This window comes from Pelecanus crispus, chromosome 5 (genome assembly GCF_030463565.1).
Source record: "Pelecanus crispus isolate bPelCri1 chromosome 5, bPelCri1.pri, whole genome shotgun sequence".
Lineage (NCBI taxonomy): Eukaryota > Metazoa > Chordata > Aves > Pelecaniformes > Pelecanidae > Pelecanus > Pelecanus crispus.
Genome location: NC_134647.1, coordinates 44,658,085 through 44,680,336, shown reverse-complemented (window position 1 = coordinate 44,680,336; position 22,252 = coordinate 44,658,085). Strand labels below are relative to the sequence as shown.

At 56.8% G+C, this 22,252-nt stretch overlaps 20 non-coding genes across 20 annotated transcripts; 13 read left to right on the top strand and 7 right to left on the bottom strand.

Moving 5' to 3' along the window:
- Positions 1-291: 291 nt before the first annotated feature.
- TRNAS-GCU (transfer RNA serine (anticodon GCU)) lies at positions 292-373 on the bottom strand. The gene has a single exon. It is a non-coding gene; the product is annotated as a tRNA-Ser (tRNA).
- Positions 374-485: 112 nt separating this feature from the next.
- Positions 486-558, top strand: TRNAM-CAU (transfer RNA methionine (anticodon CAU)). The gene has a single exon. It is a non-coding gene; the product is annotated as a tRNA-Met (tRNA).
- A 242-nt stretch (positions 559-800) lies between these two features.
- TRNAM-CAU (transfer RNA methionine (anticodon CAU)) lies at positions 801-873 on the bottom strand. Its single transcript has one exon. It is a non-coding gene; the product is annotated as a tRNA-Met (tRNA).
- A 214-nt stretch (positions 874-1,087) lies between these two features.
- TRNAS-GCU (transfer RNA serine (anticodon GCU)) lies at positions 1,088-1,169 on the top strand. The gene has a single exon. It is a non-coding gene; the product is annotated as a tRNA-Ser (tRNA).
- Positions 1,170-2,378: 1,209 nt separating this feature from the next.
- Positions 2,379-2,452, bottom strand: TRNAT-AGU (transfer RNA threonine (anticodon AGU)). The gene has a single exon. It is a non-coding gene; the product is annotated as a tRNA-Thr (tRNA).
- Positions 2,453-2,727: 275 nt separating this feature from the next.
- TRNAP-AGG (transfer RNA proline (anticodon AGG)) lies at positions 2,728-2,799 on the bottom strand. Its single transcript has one exon. It is a non-coding gene; the product is annotated as a tRNA-Pro (tRNA).
- A 270-nt stretch (positions 2,800-3,069) lies between these two features.
- On the top strand, positions 3,070-3,151 carry TRNAS-CGA (transfer RNA serine (anticodon CGA)). The gene has a single exon. It is a non-coding gene; the product is annotated as a tRNA-Ser (tRNA).
- Positions 3,152-3,896: 745 nt separating this feature from the next.
- Positions 3,897-3,968, bottom strand: TRNAA-UGC (transfer RNA alanine (anticodon UGC)). The gene has a single exon. It is a non-coding gene; the product is annotated as a tRNA-Ala (tRNA).
- Positions 3,969-4,213: 245 nt separating this feature from the next.
- TRNAP-CGG (transfer RNA proline (anticodon CGG)) lies at positions 4,214-4,285 on the top strand. The gene has a single exon. It is a non-coding gene; the product is annotated as a tRNA-Pro (tRNA).
- Positions 4,286-4,917: 632 nt separating this feature from the next.
- On the top strand, positions 4,918-4,999 carry TRNAS-UGA (transfer RNA serine (anticodon UGA)). Its single transcript has one exon. It is a non-coding gene; the product is annotated as a tRNA-Ser (tRNA).
- A 661-nt stretch (positions 5,000-5,660) lies between these two features.
- On the bottom strand, positions 5,661-5,732 carry TRNAA-CGC (transfer RNA alanine (anticodon CGC)). Its single transcript has one exon. It is a non-coding gene; the product is annotated as a tRNA-Ala (tRNA).
- A 260-nt stretch (positions 5,733-5,992) lies between these two features.
- On the top strand, positions 5,993-6,064 carry TRNAP-CGG (transfer RNA proline (anticodon CGG)). The gene has a single exon. It is a non-coding gene; the product is annotated as a tRNA-Pro (tRNA).
- Positions 6,065-6,427: 363 nt separating this feature from the next.
- Positions 6,428-6,499, top strand: TRNAA-UGC (transfer RNA alanine (anticodon UGC)). Its single transcript has one exon. It is a non-coding gene; the product is annotated as a tRNA-Ala (tRNA).
- A 363-nt stretch (positions 6,500-6,862) lies between these two features.
- On the bottom strand, positions 6,863-6,934 carry TRNAP-AGG (transfer RNA proline (anticodon AGG)). The gene has a single exon. It is a non-coding gene; the product is annotated as a tRNA-Pro (tRNA).
- A 246-nt stretch (positions 6,935-7,180) lies between these two features.
- On the top strand, positions 7,181-7,262 carry TRNAS-CGA (transfer RNA serine (anticodon CGA)). The gene has a single exon. It is a non-coding gene; the product is annotated as a tRNA-Ser (tRNA).
- Positions 7,263-7,706: 444 nt separating this feature from the next.
- TRNAP-CGG (transfer RNA proline (anticodon CGG)) lies at positions 7,707-7,778 on the top strand. The gene has a single exon. It is a non-coding gene; the product is annotated as a tRNA-Pro (tRNA).
- Positions 7,779-7,934: 156 nt separating this feature from the next.
- Positions 7,935-8,006, top strand: TRNAA-UGC (transfer RNA alanine (anticodon UGC)). Its single transcript has one exon. It is a non-coding gene; the product is annotated as a tRNA-Ala (tRNA).
- A 1,289-nt stretch (positions 8,007-9,295) lies between these two features.
- TRNAT-AGU (transfer RNA threonine (anticodon AGU)) lies at positions 9,296-9,369 on the top strand. The gene has a single exon. It is a non-coding gene; the product is annotated as a tRNA-Thr (tRNA).
- Positions 9,370-10,010: 641 nt separating this feature from the next.
- Positions 10,011-10,092, top strand: TRNAS-GCU (transfer RNA serine (anticodon GCU)). Its single transcript has one exon. It is a non-coding gene; the product is annotated as a tRNA-Ser (tRNA).
- Positions 10,093-21,860: 11,768 nt separating this feature from the next.
- Positions 21,861-21,932, top strand: TRNAP-CGG (transfer RNA proline (anticodon CGG)). The gene has a single exon. It is a non-coding gene; the product is annotated as a tRNA-Pro (tRNA).
- The last annotated feature ends 320 nt before the right edge of the window (positions 21,933-22,252 follow it).

Below are 22,252 nucleotides of genomic sequence, written 5' to 3'. Positions count from 1 at the left end.
TGAAATGTGCTATCGCCTCGTTGCTATGCAAAAGGTCCTGGCACAGGATCCTATCTACGTGTCTTTTTTTTTTTTTTTTTTTTTTTTTTAATCCCAGGTTGGTCTAGCATGAAATACCCAAGTTTGCCAGCCTGTGGGGCAGGGGCTGTGCTGTGGCTCCCAGACCCGGGGTGCTGCAGAGGCTGGTTTCGCTCCCTAACAGCCCCCCCGCGTCTTCTCGCCGGAGGACCTTACGCCTTCGCCGCGGCTCCGGGGCGCGGTGGGGGAACGCGGGGGCGGCAGCAAAAGTCACGACGAGGGTGGGATTCGAACCCACGCATGCAGAGCACAATGGATTAGCAGTCCATCGCCTTCACCACTCGGCCACCTCGTCCTGCCCTGCGCCGTGCGCGGCCCCGCCCCTCCGCGCCGCCGCCCGCCCTCGCCTTGGCCCGCGCCGCCGTGGGGCCGCCGAGGGCCTGGGCCAGGGCTCTGCTGCCGCCGCCGCCCTCTTAGCGCAGCCGGCAGCGCGTCAGTCTCATAATCTGAAGGTCCTGAGTTCGAGCCTCAGAGAGGGCACCGCTTTTGCCGCCCCGCCCGGCGGGGGGAGCCGGCCACAGCGAGGGTGGCGGCGCCGGGCCAGCCCTTTTGCAGGGCCGCCGCGCCGCGGCGGAGAGGAGCGGGCCCTGGGGCGCGGGGTACGGAGGGAAGGGCGCCGGGGAGGGGCTGGGCCCGGCCCACCGCAGAGCCCCCTCACGCGGCCGTGGGGCTGCGCGGGGCGGCAAAATGGCGGCCCACGCCCCGCGGAGCGGCAAAAGCGGTGCCCTCTCTGAGGCTCGAACTCAGGACCTTCAGATTATGAGACTGACGCGCTGCCGGCTGCGCTAAGAGGGCGACGGCAGGGTAGGGCCGGGCCTCCAGCGGCCGGGCGTGCGGCGGGGCGGGGCCGGGCCTCCAGCGGGCGGCGGGGCCGGCCCTCAGCGCGGCGGGCAGCCCCGCGGCGGAGCTGCGGGCCGGGCCCCGGCGGGGTAATGGAGGCAGCGGCGGCAACGGCGGCGGGAGCACGCGCCGGGTAGCGAGGGGCGGGGCCGCGGGCGGCGCAGGGCAGGACGAGGTGGCCGAGTGGTGAAGGCGATGGACTGCTAATCCATTGTGCTCTGCACGCGTGGGTTCGAATCCCACCCTCGTCGTGACTTTTGCCGCAGCGCGGGGGGAGTGGGGACAGCCCGGGCTGGCGTGTCCTGCGGCCGGGCTTGTCTCAGGCTCCTGCCTGGCGCACGGGGACCCTGGGCTCGACTCCCAGCGGTGTCGGAGCCCCGGGGGGGGGGGGGCAGATCCTGTAGCAAGTGCCTGGTCTACCATGGCAACTGCATCCTCCCAGGGGGAAGAGGTCACCAGTCCCCCCTGCAGTAGCGTTTGACTTTGGAAAGGGGATGGCAGGAGGAAACCGGGGAGCCCGGGCAGAAGAAAGTGAAGAAGCATCTAAAAGGGCAGGCAGATTCTGGCACGGAGGTGGCTGGAAGTCTCTTACCCAAGACTCGTGGGAGAAAAACCACTCAAAAAACCTTAAAAAAGCTAGTGCTGCAGAAAGTGGCTGTTAAGCAGTAAGACAATAACCCTCCAAAAGAGGAGGACGCAACCAGAAAACAAACTGGGACAAATGAAATGTGAAGCCATGATGAAATGGATACCTTGGGGAGTGGGGGCAGAGGAGGTGGGAAAGGACCCTGGGGAGTGAGGGCAGAGGTGTTGGTGAATGTGCCTGTTCATTTTAACTGCAAAAAGGAAAGAGTCCAAATCCCATCTTGCACACGGTGGGAGCCCAGAGGGGGAGAGGAAGGTGCCCCAGCCCTATGCCGCCCCAAGGCCCAGATGGCACCAGGATGCCCGGTGGCTCCAGGTGAGCTGCCTGGAGAGGGACCGCAGCAAAGAGCTGCTGGATCAGCTCCCTGCACCCCACCCAGTGGGGATGATTAGCCCTCTCCTGCAGCTAATCCTGGCTGTCCGACAGGTCCGGCCACCCCGGGAAGGTAACTGAGATGCGGACAGGTCCCTCCTGCCAGCCCTGCCAGGTATAAGAGCCCGGCGAGCCGGTTGCAGGCAGGGCAGCCATGCTGGGGAAGCAGCTTTATTGTTGGGAGGGAGCAAACTGGGTCAGAGAAGCAGGGATCCGTGGCCAGCCCTGCGAGGACATGGGGATGCATCCCCCACTGAAGCGGGTAACTGAGAAGTTGCAGCCAGACCCTCCTCAAAGGGCAAAAGGATGGCAGGCCACAGGCACTGGCAGAAATCCCAATGGGAATTGGAAGGGATTGCAGAAGGGAGTGGGGCCACTCGAGGCAGAGACCCCCAGCAGTGCCCCCAGCTTGGGGCAGGGAGAAAAGACAGTCCCCGGCCCCAGGCACCACTGGGAGTCGAACCCAGGATCTCCTGTTTACTAGACAGGCGCTTTAACCTGCTGAGCCATGGTGCCCACTTACCCCACAGCCATGGGGCACCCCACAGCCGTGGGATGTGCCACGGCCACAGCCCCTGCCTCCATCTTGCTGCCACCCCACCACTAGGGTCACCCTGCACGGCCGGTCTGGGCACAAGGTTGGGACCCCAAGGACGGGTGTCCCTCCTGTGTGTCACGCTAAGCTCAAAGCCCCAGCCGCTGCAGGGTGTCCCTGGGGGATAAAAGCTGACAGCCGGGTCCCAAATGAGCTCTGCACCAGCTGGGCAGGAGTTGGGTGGTGCCCAAAAGGAGGGCTCGTCCGGGAGTTGAACCCGGGACCTCTCGCACCCTAAGCGAGAATCATACCCCTAGACCAACGAACCGGGGGTGCGCAGCTGCCCGGGCACCCCCACCCTGTGCCGGGCACTGGGCTGCTGGGGCCACAGTGCTGCCCGAGGGCCCCCTGCGTCCCGGGCGCTGCTTTCTGGGGACGGGCCCTGCCGCCAGGCCCTGGGGAGCAGCGCGGGACTGAGCTTGTGTGCAGGGATGCACCGGCCACCCCGGAGACCTCCCCGCTTCCCAGGAAAACGGGGCCCCCAGAGGGGATCGGGGGTGCCCGGGGCGGGGGGCAGGTGTTCCCGCCTGGGGCTGGAGCTGTGATGGCCGAGGGGTGAAGGCGTTGGACTCGAAATCCAATAGGGTTTCCCTGCGCAGGTTCGAATCCTGCTCACAGCGAGGGATTTTTTCCCGCCACTAGGAAAGCGGGCCTGGTACTGGGGGGAGCAGGGGCGGCAGGGGCGGCCAGGGAGCTGACGTCCAGGGTAGTCCCACCCCTGCACCTCATCTCCTCCCTGGGGAGCAGCTCCTGCACCGGGGAACCTACTCCCTGGCAGTCCTGGGAGAGTGAGGCAAGGTAGGGCAGGGAGCCACTGACCACTTGCCCTGGAGCCAGGTGAAATCCTTCCCTCTGAGGAGGGACCGTCCAGAGAGGGGTTGGGGACAACGCAGAGAGGGTGGGGACCCACAGCCATGGGGTGTCAGTTGTGGTTTTACAGGCAGATGCTTTTGCCATGGGCCAGCTGGAACCCATACCGGGCCAAGGGGGAGGGCTGGGGACCCCAATGCAGGCTCGGGATATGGTTCCACTTTCAGGTGTGAGAGGACCTGGGTCCAACTCGCAGAGGAGTCCTCTGTTTGGACATAAGCCTGCCCTGCTTTTGTCTGGGGAATACAGAGCTAATTTGGGGTCAGTTGTTGGCTTTCATCCCCTTGATCCCCCAAATAGTCACTGCAGCTTTGGGCTGGGCAGGGGAAGTGGAGCAGCTCCCTCCCTCAGGCACCCACCATGCACCACTGCTGTCCCCCCCAGTCCTGGGCCAGCTGTGCCCACAGGCACCCCTCAAGCTTTTCTGTGGGGCCTGGGGAGCTCTGCCAGCCTCACAGCCAGCAGAGACAGGGCTCTGGGGAGACAAAAAGGACATGGAGATGCTGGGGGTTGATCCCAGGGCCTCTTACATGCAAAGCAAGTGCTCTCCCGCTGAGCTACATCCCCTGTACGTGGGTAGGACTGTGCCCAGGGGTCCTTGCTGACCCCCATGGTCCAGCTGCCCCCACAGCCACTGGGTAGTTATGTGCTGTGGCTACCTCTAAATGCTGGCCTGACATCCTGGGCACAGTAAGATGTTCTTCCCTGCTCCAGGCTGTGCCAGGGGCAAAAAGGCAGCATCAGCCACCTTCACCAATGCACAAACTTGTGTGGGGCACAGAGGGTGAGGGTGCAGGGGTTTGCAGTACCTTGGCTCGTTGGTCTAGGGGTATGATTCTCGCTTCGGGTGCGAGAGGTCCCGGGTTCAACTCCCGGACGAGCCCTCCTTTTGGGCACCCACCTTCAGTGGCTGGCATGTGGGACCATGGCATAACCAGGGCGCAGTGAGGGCAGCGGTGCCAGCACAGTGGGGTCAGTGCCACGACCCCGCTGGGTGAGTCCCCATGGGTAGGATGGAGCTCCAAGAGCTGACAGTGCATGCCCTGAAGGTCTGTTTCTGGGCTCAGGGCCCTTGAGGCAGAGCAGGGTGAGCAGTGGGCAGCGGTGGGGGGTGAGGAGTCTTGCCCAGGCCCCCAGCCCTACCTGTCCACAGGAGATGTACCTCAGAGGGAAAGCACTTGCTTTGCATCTAAGAGGCCCTGGGTTCAACCCCCAGCGTCTCCATGTCCTTTTCCCCACGAAACCCATTGTCTCCCTGGGTATTGCTGGAGGATGCTTCCCTTTGGTGCCTGCCTTCTGGCAAGGCTCTCTGCTGCACCTGTATGTTTTCCCAGCCATCAGTAGATACCCCCAGATGTTCCTTTTTCCCAACCCTGGCACGTGTGGGTACTGGGGTTGCCAAGGGGTACTGGGACTGTGCAGATGCCCCCACACCAGCCTGAAGGGCATTTTCTCCCTGTGTGTGGGCCCCAGGGCAAAGCCAGGATTGTCCCTGGCCCACACCTTTGTGTCACAGGCTGTGATGGCCGAGGGGTGAAGGCGTTGGACTTGAAATCCAATAGGGTTTCCCTGCGCAGGTTCGAATCCTGCTCACAGCGAGAGTTTTTACTCCATGGGTGGATGGAGTGGTGGCCAGGACAGCTCTCTGTCCAATGTGAGCTGATTGCTGGACAATAATGGGGAGTGAGAGTGCAGCACTGCAGGCAGCTGCCCTTCTGTTCTTCTGCCCTGGTGGGTCTGTGGGACACTGGTTTCAGCTCCCGGATGAGCCCTCCTTTTGGGCACCCACCGCCAGGCACAGCCCCTGCAGGGACTGGGCATGGACAGAGCGACACTGCCCGGCTTGGAGGGACAGGCGGCCTCCCCAGCTCTGACACATCCCCTCTGCTGGGATGGTCCCGCCACCGCTGGGAGCGAGGTGCTGCCCAGTGCCCCGTGGTCAGAGAGATGCGGCTCAGCCGGGGCTCATCCCTTCCTGCATGGGGGAAGGGGCTGGTGGGGCAGCGACAGACAGCAGAACAGGGCCCTTGCTGCCATCACGTCCCCACTCGGCTGCTCTGCCTGGGGGCTGTGGGGCAGGTATGGGGAATCTCCTTTGGGGATGCCTTCCAGAGGTGTAAGTGGAGTTTATCACCACTGCCCCAGCCGTGCCTGCAGGCAACCCCTCAAGCTTTTCTGGGAGGCCTGGGGGGGGGGGGGGGGGAGGTCTACCAGCCTAGCAGCTGGCAGGGATGGGGCTCTCGGGAAGCAAAAAGGACATGGAGATGCTGGGGATTGAACCCAGGACCTCTTACATGCGAAGCAAGCGCTCTCCCACTGAGCTACATCCCCTTGCATAGTAGCTGCTTCCACCCAGGGGTCCTGCTGCACACTCTGGTCCTCTCGGCCCCGTGGCCTTTAGAGCCAGGGCAGTTACAGCATGTGGCTGTGTCCAGGTGCCAGCTCCATAGCCAGGGAGCTGCTCTGAGCATGCTCTGAACAACCATCAGGGCCAAAAAGAGCTTCCCCAGGTCCCATTCTACCCCAACCAGTTCCCTGAGTATACTGGAGCTCAAGCAGGGGATTCCTGCTTTTTTTCTTGGTAACACCCCGGCTCGTTGGTCTAGGGGTATGATTCTCGCTTCGGGTGCGAGAGGTCCCGGGTTCAACTCCCGGACGAGCCCTGCTTTTGGGCACCCACATTCCTTGGCTGGTGTGCATGGCCCCAGCCTGTGGTGGGATCAGGGACGGGGTGTTGGGAGGGCACTGGTTCCTGGTGCAGCAGGGATTGGCAGTGTTTGGGATGGGCATGTCCCCACAGCCAGGATGGACTCTCTTAGAAGCAGCAGTGGGGATCTTGGAGTGCAGCCCCTTTCAGTCTGGCTTTGGAGCCCTCACGGCAGAAGAGGGTGAGCAGTAGGCAGTGGGGCAGCGGTGGGGGGTGAGGGGACTTGTCCAGGCCCCCAGGCCTGCCCATGCACAGCACATAACTATTGAGTGGCTGTGGGGGCAGCAAGGACCCCTGGGCACAGTCCTACCCATGCATAGGGGATGTAGCTCAGTGGGAGAGCGCTTGCTTTGCATGTAAGAGGCCCTGGGATCAACCCCCAGCATCTCCATGTCCTTTTTGCTTCCCGAGAGCCCCATCCCTGCCAGCTGCTAGGCTGGAGAACCCCCCCCCCCCCCACCCCAGGCCTCCCAGAAAAGCTTGAGGGGTTGCCTGCAGGCACGGCTGACCCGGCGATGCTTCCTGGCACCTACAGCCTCGGAAGAAATGCCCATGGCCCTTTCCCTTCCCTGCCTGGGCACTGCAGGGTGTGGGGGCACCTTGTCTCCCTTCCCCAAGGGCCTAGGGAGAATCCTGGTGTCAGCAAGATCTGCTGAACTGGGGAGGCCGCCCGTCCCCCCTGAGCAGGGCAGCATCGCCCCGTCCGTGCACGGTCCCCGCAGGCGCTGTGCCCAGCTGGGGGTGCCCAAAAGGAGGGCTCGTCCGGGAGTTGAACCCGGGACCTCTCGCACCCTAAGCGAGAATCATACCCCTAGACCAACGAACCGGGGTGCGCAGCTGCCCGGGCACCCCCACCCTGTGCCGGGCACTGGGCTGCTGGGGCCACAGTGCTGCCCGAGGCCCGCCGCGTCCCAGGCGCTGCTTTCTGGGGACGGGCCCTGCCGCCAGGCCCTGGGGAGCAGCGCGGGACTGAGCTTGTGTGCAGGGATGCACCGGCCACCCCGGAGACCTCCCCGCTTCCCAGGAAAACGGGGTGCCCATGGGGGAATCAAGGGGGGGGTCTGGGGGTAGAGCTGTGATGGCCGAGGGGTGAAGGCGTTGGACTCGAAATCCAATAGGGTTTCCCTGCGCAGGTTCGAATCCTGCTCACAGCGAGAGATTTTGCCCAGTGCCCAGGCTGTGGGAGCTGGGGTGTGAACCCACTGGGAGAGCAAGAGCAGCTCTTACACCAGAGACTGTGCTCCCTGGCTGACTCCCCAGCAATGTGCCTTGCAGGGGCTGTGATGGTCCCAGGGTGGAGGGGGGCACAGGCTCCCCGTGGTTGTCCGTGTTTTGCAGACCCGGGAGAAGTGAGGAAGCAGCTTGTTGGGAGAGTGGGTTGGGGACCTGTGGACCATTTTGCCGAGATGCTGAGTGGCACCCCATCATCGCCCTGCGCATCATCCCTGGGGGAGCCGATGGCTGGAGAGCTGAGGGGAGGGAGAGGGCAGCACCGTGGGGAGCTGACCCCACCTGCAGTGAGCATGGGTTGGCCTTGTGCGGTGCCTGGGGCCGTGGGGCCATGGGAGATCGGATGTGTGGGCTGCATTCAAGATAGTGGCTCGTTGGTCTAGGGGTATGATTCTCGCTTCGGGTGCGAGAGGTCCCGGGTTCAACTCCCGGACGAGCCCTCCTTTTGGGCACCCCCCGCCGGGCACAGCCCCTGCGGGTCCCCGGTCTGCAACCCCCTGAAACCAACGGTCAGCACCTCTGGGGGCTGGGGAAGGAGGCAGCAACAGGGATTTTCATGGGAGTCATGAGATAAGCCAGGTGAGAGGTTCTTGTAGGGGGATGTAGCTCAGCGGAAGAGCGCTTGCTTTGCATGTAAGAGGCCCTGGGTTCAACCCCCAGCATCTCCAGCTTTTTGCCTTCACAGTCCCACCTCCCTGCCAGCTGCGGGTCTGGCAGAGCCCCCAAAACCCCACAGAAAAGCCCTAGGGCTGCCTGCGGGCTGCTTCCCAGCACCTGCAGCCTGCGGGAAATGCCCATGGCCCTTTTCCCACTCCCGCCCAGGCGCTGCGGGGTGCGGGGTCCAACTGGCGTCCCTTCCCTACGGGGCTTGGCGTGTCTCTTGGGGCAAACGTTGGTGCTGGGGGGGAGTGGCCAGGTGGGAGGAGGGTGGCGGGTACCCAAAAGGAGGGGTCATCTGGGAGCTGAACTCGGGACCTCTCACACCCTGAGCAAGAATCTCAACCCTAAACCAATGAGCTGGGGTATGCAGCTGGCCCCCAGCCCAGGTCCTGTGCCCTAGACCAATGAGCCGGCACAGTCAGTGGTGACCCAACGCACATCCTGTCCCTCACTGCCCCACAAGGAGCCTGCCTCATCATTGCCTGTGCTGCCAGCACAAGTGCAATGGAGAGCACAGAGTTTTCTGCACCCAGGAGCTGCTGTTGCCAGGGGTTGGGCTGTCCCCAGTGGAGGGTCTCCTTTGGTAGCTGGCGTGGCTGAAGGGTTCATGAGTCTGTGTTTCATCCTTGGCTTTTTAGCATTCCTGCCATGTGGCAATGTTTGAGTAGGGCTTGATCCCCTTCCCAGGTCCCCTTCCCAGTGCTGGGGTTGTGCCATGCCAGGAGGAGGTAAATGGTGCTGGGTGAGCACCGGCTGTCACCAGCACCTGCTGCCCTGGGGAGCTGCTCCTGGCCACTCTCCCCCTCGGTGTGTTTCATGCACCTCTCAAAAAAAATGGAGACTTTGAGGGTGCCTGAGCTCTCAGAGGCTGCACTGAGATTGTTCAGGTTGGTCTTGGCCACTTGTGGATGAGCTGGGCAGGCAGGTGATGCCCTGGGGACCCCCAGGTATCTGGGTCGAGCAGCCAGAGAAAAAGCCAAGACAGAGGCAGTCACTTTGGGGCAGTGCAGGGGTTGGGGGCAGCTGGCAGGACTCTGCCAGGGAAAGGGGAGGGGGTCAGCAAGTCCCTGCAGGGGCTGAGACCCCAAAACACAGCTGGTGCTGGTAGGGGAGGTGTTGGGCTCCCTGTGCCATGTGCCCAGGCAAGCACTGGGGATGCTCCCAGTGGCAGATAGAGAAGGGTTTGGGGGCTGGGATATCCTAGACCTGGGGCAGCAGTGTGGGGCATGGGGGGGTGGGGGGTGGGGACCAGAGGGTCAGCTGTGTTGGGGGGCACCCCATGGCTGTGGGGTAGGTGGGCACCATGGCTCAGCTGGTTAAAGCGCCTGTCTAGTAAACAGGAGATCCTGGGTTCGACTCCCAGTGGTGCCTAGGCCTGGGGGCTGTTTTTTCTCCCTGCCGCAAGTTAGGGGCACTGCTGGGGGTCTCTGCCCTGAGCAGTGGAGCCCCCCACCCCTCTGTCCCAGATGACCCCCATCTCTGGGGAGAATATCTGCCCAGAGGAGTAGATCTTTGGGAGCTCCCAGCGGAGAGATGACCCAAACTGTCTCCAGACCCCAGGGTATCTGGGAAATAAAGAGGTACATCCAATGCTGGCTGTTCCCCCACCATCTTCCCCATTAATTTACACAACTGCTGCTGAATCCTGCAGGAAAACCCTCTGGACACAGTTTGGGGGTGGGTGGTGGTGTGGGGGTGATAGAGACCTGCAACAAGTAACAAAGCCTGGGACACACACTTTTCTGGCAAAAATAAATGCCACCCTGCCCTTTGCCATCCACTGAACACAGGGACAGAAGGGATCATGGAGGGAGCAAATGAATTGCAAACACCTGCTTGCTGCCCTGCCACAGGCAGGTGGGCAGCTGGCTGCCACAGCCAGGCATAGGGGCTGCCAGGGCTCTGCCTGCCCAGCCTGGCTCCTTGGAGGATACCCTGAAGAACTAGCCATAGGTTTGCAGGCTTTGGTCAAAAAGGGGGAAAAAATCCTCAAAAAAGCTGTTAGGAGAGTAGACGAGGTGGCCGAGTGGTGAAGGCGATGGACTGCTAATCCATTGTGCTCTGCACGCGTGGGTTCGAATCCCACCCTCGTCGGGTGCTGGGGGACCCTTGCACAATATCCACCTTTTGGTGCAGCTGCTGGTGTGGCCAGTTTCCTCTTGCCTCTCTCTGTTTTGCTCGTTCATGTTAAATACATGTCTGCCTCTGGATTGCTGGTCCCACTTGTCGAACCTGCTCCCGGTTGCTCAGGGACCTGCGTTGCCCTTCTGTGCAACGTGCCAGGCCCCACACTCCCATGCAGGAGCAGGGTACTGTCCCCCTCTGCTCGCCAAGCCCACCTGCCAGCCATCCTCCTGCCAGCCAACTGTGTCTTTTCCAGGAGGCAAAGCACCAAACCATGGGCAGGGAAGGTCAGAAACAGGCTGGCCGTGCTGGCCGGGCAGCCATGTGGGCACACTGTGGACTTGGCCACTGCTTTTTTCCCTTCTGCTCTGTCAGCCAATTTATTCCTTTCTGCATCTCATACAGATGGGCATCCCTATGGGCTTGGGAGCCAAAAGCAAACCCTGGACAAAGCTGTGCCTTACTGAGCCATCACCACATCCTAGAGGTGCTTTTTTGAGGATGGCATAGCTGCTGCACGTTGGCAGTTCCCTCCTGTGTCTGCAGCAGTGCCCGCAGTGGAGGTTTCTGGAGAGAGGAGAGGGTGAACTATTGCAAGATGAAGAGGAAAGAAGTAAAAAACCTGCCTGCTGGGAGGTTTTTAACTGCTGAAATGCTATCGGTCTTGCAGAGAGGGAAGCCTTGCATTTCTCAGAGCATGTCTGCTTCAATGCAGCTGGAGAAACATGTTGTGCCAGCCTTGTAGGTGCCTTCCTGGCTCCCCCCACCTTCTTTCCATGGATGAGGATGTAGCCAAACAATGCTGTGGCTTGGAGGCAAGGCAAAGATGCTGAGGCTTAGCTGCCCATGCTTCAAGCCCCGCACTGGCTTTTCAACCTTCCCTGGGGCCATGTTTCCTTCCGATGCCTTGGAGAGATGCCCTTGGGGACCAGCAGGGAGCTGCTTCCCTCTCCTGAGCCAGAAACAGTGATCAGGCTGCAAGGAAACACTGGCCCTGTCCTGTCCCACTGCCGTGGGATGCTGCAGTGTTTGGCCAGCTCTGCTGCCCTGGTAAAGGGGGATGTCCATGCCTGGACATCCAGGCACCCTGCAAGAGGGATGCAGGAGATTTCCTGGGGAAAAGGCATGGGTTTTGGTGCACAGGGGTTACAGCCCTGGAGAAACACCAACTTGCAGCTGAAGACGGTGAAATGGGAAGGGGTGGTAAGTGCAGGCTCCTTGGGCAGTGGTGCATAGCATGAGGGCTGCTGCAGCAGGGTGGGACCTGGGGGCTTGCAGGGCAGAGGCAGCCTGGAGAGGAGACAAGCTGACTCCATTGGGACACCCTTCAAGCCTGCTGGGCTGTGTCCGCCCAGGCAGACACCTGCCCCTGCCCTGGCATGCGGTGACAAGGCCTCCTGGGGGAGATGTGCCAGCCTCAGTGACGCCGTGGAGCATCAGCCCACCCAGGGCCCTGGCAATTATAGAGGACATACAGCGGCATGAAACTGGATCATCTGCAGCCCCAGGGTGGCACACGGCAGCTGGAGCCTGGTTCTCCCCAGCGGCACCAGACAGGCTCCGCTCCCTGGGTTGCACACAGTGGGCCTGAAGCACCCCGAGTCTGCCTGGCAAGGACATAGGCAGCCAAGGATGCTCTGCAGCTGCAGTGGATGGGCAGCCACCTGGGTGGGTCTGTCTGCATCAGAATGCTGCCTCCTGGCACCAGGGTGTCTCGCTCGCCCATCAGCTGCCTCAGAGTGGTCCCCACACATCATGCTGCCAGCAGGTCAGCTGTGCCCCTGGGGCAAGCCCTGGGTGAGAGCGCTAGATGCAAGTGTTGCTTGGAGATGGGATGCAGTGGGTCTGTTGCTGCTCCAAAATGTGCCTTTCCCTTTGGCTTTCAGGAGAAATTTTGGGGGAGGAGTAAGCTTCCACCATCCAGCTGATCTCAGAGATATCTAGCCCTTGGGCTGTTGGAAATCAAAATGCAGAGCAGTGAAATTGGAGTTGCAAAGTGCTGCTGGGACTGGTGATGCAAATGGAAACACAGCAAGTATTGGTCCAGGGCCATGTTTCTCCTTGTGCCCTTATCTGCAGGAAGAACTAGGGCTGAGATGGCCACACATCCTGGATCCAGGATGTGCAGAAGTTAGGAAAATGGATCTGGCATGTTTGTCTTGGTGAAATTTTCTCAGTTTTGTGGTTCCTCCAGAGAAAGCCATGTCTTAAGTAGAAAGTGCTCATTCCCTGAAATGAATATGTGTTGGAAAAAACAGTCCTTGTCTTTCTCTCAAATACCTACATTTCTGGGAAGAGCTCTTTCCCCTATGGTTTTCCTTTGTTTTAATCTCATTCATTACACAAATCTGATTATTTTAGCTTCCTGACACGTGCCTTTTGTTTCCCCTGTCCGCTTCTCCAGGCAAAGGACTTGTTTCAGTACACAGATCCGCTGACATTCAGCAACATGCCCCCATGCATTTATTTCAAGCATCGCTGCATCCGTGGATACTCTTCTGGGACATGATGGTCCTATGCAAGCAGAACCTCAAGTACTTAAACTGGGCTGCAAAACTGAAACACACAGTGCGGCTGCAAATCAGAAGATTGCAGCCTCTGTCTGGAAGCCTGGAAGGGAGTCACCTAGGAAGGGCTGTTTTCCCTGAGATCATGGGAGTGCACAGAAGAACAAAAAAAAAAAAAGAGATGGAAGATGATTAGTGAAGGGGAAGAAACCCTGACTGGCAGAAGAAGGGTTTAATTCTTAGGCTGTGGGTCCAATGTGCACCTGTGGCATCATTTTGTTATTCAAGAGTGGTGCAAAAAGCAGAAAGGTAAAGCTTAAAATAAGACTCATCTTTTCCTGCTCACCAAATTGCCATTTAGGAAGTTGCGATGAACCCACAGCCTCCTGCCTTACTGGAGCAGGCTGGAAGGTTGCTTCTGGCTGAAGCACATGTCCTCTGCTGCACCTCAGAAAAGCCAATTCTCTCTCCCCTTCCAGAATGATGTTAAAAATAGCCAGGCTTGACCCAAACACCTCTGAAAGGATTTTTTGCCCTGGCAGGTATGGCAGGAAGGAGTCACTAGGGACAACTCAGTGCTATCAGCTGTGGCTCTACAAGGCCAAGTCACCCTAGCAACTAAAATGACCCCAAAACCTCTACAAGGTATGTCTTTAACAGGGATGCTGACAACCCCTAGCTCCACACAGGCATAGTACATGTGTCCCAGTACTACCATGGTTTATTCTGGGGCAGAAGATGTTTGTACCTTCATCTGGGCTCTGCTGGCCTGAAATGAAAGCCTTCTTCAAACTTTCCTTGCCCTTAGAGCCTGATGGCTCATTCTCCTGCTAGGGACCATGTCAGCAACTCCCTCTCCCCAACATGCAAGTGATTCATGTTTAAGTGCAAGTTGGGACTTTGGCAACTCCCTGGCTGTTTAGCAGCTAACAGACTTTCAGCAGAGCAATCTGGTGTCATGCCACAGCCTGTAATTAAAAAATGTCTTGACGATGTCACTCCATCACAAGGAAGCATAGCTGTGAACTTCTGGCTCACTGCTGTTAGCATATCCAAAAAGCAGGACAGAAAGGCTGTTGGCCTCAGAAATCAGCTCACTGCACAAAATCAATCAGTTTTGGTGTGTGTCCAGTTCAGGGGTGGACTCCAGAGCTCATGATTACTTTGCTTTTAAAATTTGATGTGCCTTCCAAGCAGAATTCATACCCCGGGCATGAGGAATAACAAAAAAAAGGCAAAATCCTCTAAGTGGATCCAAAAGTGTTACAACTTGCTCATGCTGGGCTAGCTCAAGTCCCCGTGTCCGCATCTGTAGTACCTGGGCAGCTGGGGCAGGAGAAATGCCCTCCAGCATTTTTCTCCCAGCCGTGCATGGTCCCCCAGTACCCTCACCCCTGCAGCTCTCCTGGTTTTCCTGCCATTGATGAGACCACTGTTGCAGGGGTTACCTACAAATGTATGTTTCTTGTGTGCAGCCTACATCTCCAAGCTCACCTCAGGTGCACTGGGGAGCTGAATTGGTTATGCTCGGAGGCAGATGGGGAGCAATGTGCTGGGGATGCGCTTGCCCTAAATTCTGCTGAAACACTCTCCTGTCTGGTGGCATAAGACCTAAAATGTACCTTTGGCCTTAGGAAGCAAGGTAATTAATGCCTGTAGCCCAAATCATTTCAATCTTACTCAGTATTAAATGGAAACAAAACATGACAGATGAAAGAGGGAACTGTTTAACCAGCCCGGGGAGCTTTCCAGGAGAAAACTGCTGGTTGTTGGGGAGTTTCAGGCGGAAGGTATGCACCCACTCCCCCGGGGGCCAGGGCACCCTATAAAACGCCGCACGGCTTCTGGCCCCACCACCCACTTCCAGCTGCTGCCGCCACCTCTGCCTGGGTAAGTCCAGACAGGCTCTGTCTCCTCCCCACTGATCTGTTGCTTTCACCGATGACTTGTGCCCGGTCCTCCGCAAGAGTTCAAGGTTTGTTACCTGCTTCCCTCCCACCTGTGGAGGATGTTGGGGAAGGGTTTATTTCTGCTCCAAAATGAGGAGTGAAAGGGGTTGCGGGATGCAGGGCTTGCAGGATCCATAACCACATAGCTGGGTGCATCCTGCATGGTTTTCCTCACTGAAGAAAGAAAAGAATAGCACATGCCCAGCTTGCAGGGATTGATGTGTCCCTGTTTACAGAAGGGCATCAGAGGTCCCTTATATTTTGGGATGGGATAGCTCAGCTCACGTTAAGTCCACCTTATACACGTTGTATTGATTTAAGCAGGTTTTGCTACAACTAGATGTGTCTCAGTGAGCATTTCACTTGCTGAAGGCTTGCTGTCAGCTTGAAGGCAGGCAGCGTGCAGGATTGGGTCTGCTCTCAGTGCTTTCAGCAGCTGGTGCCTCCAGCTTCCCGAGATGTGCAGCTCAAACCAAACTCCTCGCTTTCTCCTGAGCGGGTTACAGGCAAGTGAAGGGGGAAACCCACTCCTGCCCATTTGGAAAGCCATCCTTTGGGGTTTCTAAACCATCCAAACTCACCCTCTAGCTAGGACTCCCACACCTCGTATTATGGGAGCCACTGAATTAGGGCTTAACAGGGATGGACCAGCCTCTGCTTTGCATTTATGCCTTGGCTCTGGCTTTCAGGTGTACGTCCTCGCCGAGCAATGTCCTGCTACGACCTGTGCCTTCCCTCCTCCTGCAGTCCCCGGCCGCTGGCTACCAGCTGCAACCAGCCCTGCTTCCGCCGCTGCGGGGACTCCACCACTGTCATCCAGCCCCCCACCGTTGTGGTCACCCTGCCAGGGCCCATCCTCAGCTCCTACCCGCAAAACACGACAGTGGGGTCCACGGCATCGGCGGCAGTTGGGAGCTGCCTTCGGTGCTGCGGGGTCCCTGTGGCCTCCGGTGGTCCCCGGGGGCTGGGGAAGGCAGGACTGCTGTGCCTGGGCAGCGGGCTGTAGGGGTGTCCCCAGTGGTCACCTCCTCCTGCTGATGCCAGCAGAGCGGCTGCATTGGAGAGGAAAAATGAAGCACAGGACCAAGACTGGGGAAGAGGACTAAGGAAATGCCCGTGGGTTTCCCAGCTGTGGGGGCCACCCACAGCCCCCCCAGGAAGAAGGGAGCCATGCAAGCTTGTCACTCGAGACCGTGCCTCTTGTATACCTTTCTCTCGCTAAGCCTTACTTTATATTTCCATGTAGGTGTCACACCTGCATTGCTACACAGCATTTGCTGCTGGCTGGGCAAAAATGCTTATAGCAGGCTGTAAACAGAAGATGATAGTCATGGGGTGGTGGAGCAGAGGAACACCTTGTAGGGATCGGCTTGCTCTGGAGTGGGGTTTATCCATTTCTTTACTGAGTGCTGGAAATACATTTCTCATACTCTGAACTGGTTTATTCTCCTTCTCATTAAAGTCATGCTACATCATAGCCTGAGTCTTCTGGTGTTCCTTGTGCCTCTGGTCTGGAGGGGTAACCTGCTCTGAAGGCAACTTGTTGCTGGGGGGGATGTTTCTTTTTTGTCTGAAATGAGAGTTTCTGCTGCTCAGCTCTGCACTGGGCTGAAGTAAGTGTGTGGTTTGCTGTGACCAGCCTGAAGGCAACTTTCTCAGCTTGGAAACCTCTCCTGCTGCCCCATAGCAAGTGCCTGCTTAGGGAGGACTTCCCACAGGAGCAGCTTGTTGCCTGTTCCTTTGAGGAGGTGGGAACACGAAGGTTTGACATTTCATAATGGCATTTACCCTGCACTTTGCAGCAATTTTTGGGGTGAGCTAAGGAGGATGGATGTGGGGTCAGGGAAAAAAGGCAGAAGTGGACTTCTTGGGAGATGCTCCTTTGGATGGTCATCCTATGCCCAGCTCACCCAATGTTTTATGGGTGACGATGAAAAGTAAAAAATTCCTAAGATATACCAGGGAAAAATCAGACCTCAAGCACTAGGGTCTTCATTCTTACTCTTTACAACAGCATGTGGCAAAAGGGGCCTTATACAAATAAGTATGTACTCACTCAAACCTAGATAGCCCAGATGCCAGTGAGGCATATGATGTGTCTGCATCTGGCTGTATTTCTTAACGAAGTAGCAGAAACATTTAGTTCTGTGCTGCTGCATGCTCGCATAGACATGCCTATGTACAGGTGTGACATTTGCCTCTAGTGAGCTGTCATGGTTTAGCCCCAGCCAGCAACTAAGCACCACGCAGCCGCTCGCTCACTCCCCCTGCCCCAGTGGGATGGGGGAGAGAATCAGAGGACTAAGAGTGAGAAACACTCCTGGGTTGAGATCAGAACAGTTTAATAATTGAAATAAAGTAAAATAGTAATGATAATAGTAACAACAACAACAACAACAACAACAACAACAACAACAACAACAACAACAACATAATAATAATAATAATAATAATAATAATAATAATAATAATAATAATAACAACAACAACAATAATAATAATATACAAAGTAAGTGATGTACAATGCAATTGCTCACCACCCACCAACCGATACCCAGACAGTTCCCGAGCAGCGATTGCTGCTCCCCGGCCAAACCCCCCCAGTTTATATACTGAGCATGACGTCACATGGTATGGAATAGCCCTTTGGTCAGTTTGGATCAACTATTCTGGCTGTGCCCCGTCCCAGTTTCTTGTGCACCTGGCAGAGCATGGGAAGCTGAAAAGTCCTTGACTAGCATAAGCAGTACTTGGCAACAACTAAAACATCAGTGTGTTATCAACATTCTTCTCATTCTAAATCCAAAACACAGCACTATGCCTGCTACTAGGAAGACAATTAACTCTATCCCAGCCAAAACCAGGACATGAGCCTTAAGAATAACATGAGCTGAATATACCTCTGTCCCCATGCTAGCTCAGCATGACAGCTCAGGGGATGGCATCCCACCCTAGATACAGGTGCACCTTGTCCAGCAGCCCATGCCCACTGTAGCATCCCTGGCCCTGTCAAAAAAAGAGGGCTGCCTGTGATCTAAAATGTGGTGCAGGATTACCCAGGTTTCCTCTGGGCACACAGACATTCAGGAGCCCAAATTTGCTGAGACCTGTGACTGGACACTGACTGATCAGAGGTGTCACGGGGAGAGGCATCCTAATATTTCTCATAGACACCAAGTGTGATGGACACTCAGACCTATGGTAATGGCATCAGGAAAGATAGATAAACATAATAATAAGGACATGAAGAGAAAACTATAATTCCCCTGTGTGCTCCAGATACAGAGGCAAGAGCAAAAACCAGACCAGTGCTCAGCAGGGAGCTTTGCTCTGCTGCTGAGTGGAGAGACCTGCAAGTCCCATGCCTGTGAGCTGGTCAGTTAGAGGAGGACAAGGATAACCCCATCCCTGGGCCCAGCCACAGCACAGTGAGCTCCACAATGAGCTCTTCCCAAAGACTAGGACCCAAGAATTTAGTTGAACACGTTAGAGAATTGGACAACAATTGTTTTACAGGGAGGGGATGCAGGTATCTCTGGAAGAAGATGCCAGGCATTGAGTAAAGTCTCTTTTTAAGATGCCATGTATCATCAAGCAGAACCTTTTCAGCTGATGGAAGGTGGAATAAGAGTGTGACTAAGTCCTCCATAGGTATTGTTTAAATCTTCTTTCATACCCTAAGCATTGTGGTAGTGTGTGAATTTGCATAAAGTTTATGAGTGTTTATATTGAGGGATTATGCTGAGCTTGTAAGCATGTTGGTCTTCAAAAGCCTTTGACCAAGCTCAACTGGTTTTATTGCTCAGGAGATCTTTACAGAGGCACTCCTAACTTGGAGAAAATTTACATGGCAATTGCTCAGCAGTCAGAGCATTGGGAGATGTGGTTTCATATCCCTCTTCCAAGGACTGCTCAGATATTTTTATCCCAGTTCCAGAAATTGTCCATGGAGATGGGATGCAAAATTCTCCTGAACACTGCAATGAGCAAAAGCATTGGATTTCCAGCAAAAGCTTCATCAGAAAGCTGTAGGCATCTGGGGCTGGTGCAACTGTCTTCCACCAGTCTGCTGCATAGGACAGTCCAGGATGGAGCAGGGGGACAGAATAACGATATTTTTATGTGGCTTTTCACTGAATGACACCACTGTTGAGGTTATACAGACTTTTTTTTCTGAAGAGCCAGCTTCTCAGAGGAGACTAAAATCCACACAGGTCCTTGATTTGACTTGAAAATTGTGATGCTTTAGTGCAGACAGAGTCAGGGAATGAGGACCTCAGTGCCCTGCAGGCATCCCCATCCTAAGGGACAGGGCAACCTGTCTCCCATGGGTGCTGTGACTCCTGGCTGGCAGCCATGCTGTCTTGGCTCCCAGCTCAAGAGCCATCCTGAATTCACTCTGCCATGTATCCCCCCACAGCCACTGCTTGCCCAGGGCGGGACCCCACAGACCTGCTGATCAGGCCCTAAAATACAGGTTCCTGCAAAGACAGTGCAGCTAAAGGCCCTGGTGATAAACAGAGAACTACATACCAAGACTGAGATGAAAAATAATGCTTAGTGGGTTGAAGGATACTCATGGAGGGAAATAGCTGGGTCCTGGGGTTTCATCCCGGCATTGCCTACTTATGGCTTTCAACAGCAGCAGCAGAAACATTTCTCAGAAAAGCCTGGAGCTTACCCCAAAAGCAACCCTTTGGCCATGCCTGCATCTGTTGAGTTTCATGCCTTCTGCTCACCTCCCATCTTCCCTCACCTGCTCATGTCCTTGGACGAAACCTTCTCCCTGCTGTCACTCAGCATCCTCCTCCAGCAGTAGTCATTGCTTTGAGGAGAGCCCTATTTCCCTTCCTTTCCTTTCTTCTATCCTTTGCTTTGCTGAAGTCAACCACACCAGCAGAAATTACATTGCACGAATAACGGTGGGGTACTCCAGATCAACAGGTCCTGGGAAGGTGATAGTGGTAGCTCCCCAGTGCAGGGTCACATCCATGGAGGTGTTGCTCAACTCTTTGGGGTGCGTGTAACACCCCAGCCTGCACCACCACATGTAGCAAACAGTCTTGCTCAGGTTTCTCCACATTTGCTTGCTTGGGGAAGCCAACAGAAGCAGCCAGTGAGCATTTAGTACAGTGGTGGGTACTTTGCCCCCCTGGGGATGGAGGAGGTAGGGAGGAGAGATGAAGTCATGGTTTCAGTTGGAACAGATGGAGAAGCATAGAGAGTTTTCATGGAAAAGGGAAGACTGGTGTGAGTAGCAAGCGAGCAGGACCATCAGGAGTGGAATCCCCAGGCAGCATAGAGCTTGTGATAGGGATGGAGGGATTGGTGGTGGCTGGATGATTTCTGGGTCTACACAGCCCCAGCACATCTATCTGTGGTTTCTCTGCACATTCAGATGAGAGGACAAAAATCCTGGTGACTCACAGCAGTGGGACAGGATGAAGAGACAGATCCACTGCCAGCACCCTTGCTGGGCTGCAAAAGACATATCCCACCCCAGCACGTGCGCACCAAGCTGAGGGCAACGCCAGGAGTCCCAGCTGGCCTCAATAGGCAGCGTCCCTCATCCTCCTTGCCAGGGCAAAGACTCCTGGCCAGAACCCTTGGGGACATGCATCCTGGAGCCAGCCAGCTGGAGACAGGGCCCCTGGAGCTGGAAGCCTGCAGGTGTGGCAGACTGAGATGGGACTTTTTTGCCAATAGAAATCTCCTTCCTCACCCACCAAAGCATTGCAATGCTATTTCCCACTAAAACACAGAGGATGCCTGCTCTTAGGCTGTAGGAAGGGGAAAGAAAGTGTTTGCATGGCTGGGATAAGAGGGAGGAGAGGGCACCATTGAGAGGACATCCCACCCCAGGCACCCACGGACTGACTGCAGGGCAGGGACTTGCTGCAGTTTCTTGGGGTGCCCTCCCTGCCATGCAAGGGTGCTGTGCCAGCCTGGGGATCCAGACAGGCGATGGCTCTGGCAAGGGCTCCAGTTCTTCCCCAGGGCTGGAAATCCCATAAAGCAGGGAAATAACAGGCCAGCCACACATGTGAGTCATGGGGGAAGAAGCACACAAATCAAAAGGCACTAGTATCCCGGTCTGGTCCTCCTGGTGCTTGCTACCCGTGGGAGTAGGGCTCACAAGGCTTGGACCCCAGCGAGCCTGCAGCCTTGTTGGCTCTGCCAGCACTGTGCCTCACCCTGAGCCCAAATCATCACCAGACACCACTCCTGGCTGTCCTATAGCACCCTTCCCCTCTGAGCTTCTCCCCCTGGGGAGGGCAGCCCTCAGGAAGAGACAGAGATCAATGCAATGAAAGCAGAGCCCAAATTCCAATGGTTTACAAGGTCCTGAGAGTGAAATACTTGTGGATTTGTGTTTCAGACTCAAGAATTGTTTGATTAAATATTCCAAGACTAATTCACATTTGCTGAGAATTAGTGTCTGCACATTTCCCAAAGAAGAGAAGGGTGATCTGGTTATTGCTGTGTAAGGTGGCTGGTGTTAGCACTGGATGCATGGGGCTGAAGGAGCCGGGCAGCTGTGGCAGGTTATGTGACCTAGAAATCATGGGCATGCAGCACTCCCCCTGCCCGCTCCTCCCCACTCCTCTGTGATTTACAGGGCAGGGGAGAGGACCAAGGCTCGCCTGTGCAGCCTGCAGCTGATCCTTCCTCCCGGTTCCCCCAGGTCAGCTCATCGTGTTTGGATGTGCCCCAGGGAGGGGCACCTCCTGCAATGTGATATGATTAGCATTGGAGGCTCACTGTGGGTCGGCTGTCTGAAAATCAGCTCTTTGCCCTGTTCCCCTTGTGGCTGTCCTGTGTGGAGGGGGGTCCCCACCAGCTGGGGCTCCTGCAGCAGCTCAGCTTCCCACCCCAGCACAGCTACAGGCAGCCCTACCCTCGGAGACTGCATCCAGAAAAAAATCGCCCCTGGTCTGCCTCAGAACTCTCCTCCCAGTCCTGCTCCCCATGGCACGCATGGGAGCCCCAGCACCAGCACCCTGCTGACCCCCACCGTTGGCAGCTCCTGGGGGCTGCTGGGGAAAAGGGAATGGACAGGGGTATTTCCCAGTAACCTGGCACTCGCAGCTCCTGTCCTTTGTACCAAAGCCATACCAGCACCCGTGGGGCAGGGGACGGGGAGATCAGAGGGGGACCACATGAAATGAATTACTGAGAGGTGGTGATGGGACATGGAGGCATCCAGGAACCATGACCCTGTGCCCATGGCCATGGGTGGATGGAGCACAGGGGCCAAGGGCAGGAATAAGATCACTACCTTGGCTCGTTGGTCTAGGGGTATGATTCTCGCTTCGGGTGCGAGAGGTCCCGGGTTCAACTCCCGGACGAGCCCTGCTTTTGGGCACCCACCTTCCCTGGTGGCACATGGGGCTGTGACATAACCAGGGCATAAGGAGGACAGTGGGGTCAGTGCCATGGGTATGTCCCCATGGACAGGATGGACCCCCAAGGGCCAGGAGCAAGGTGGTGCTGGTGTAGAGGGTATGTAGCTCAGTGGGAGAGTGCTTGCTTGCTTTGCATGTAAGAGGCCCTGGGTTCAACCCCTAGTATCTCCAGCTTTTTGCCTCCCCAGACCCCCCTCCCTGCCAGCTGCTGGGCTGGTAGAGCCCCCAGGAGCCACAGAAAAGCCCTGGGGCTTCCTGTGGGCACGGC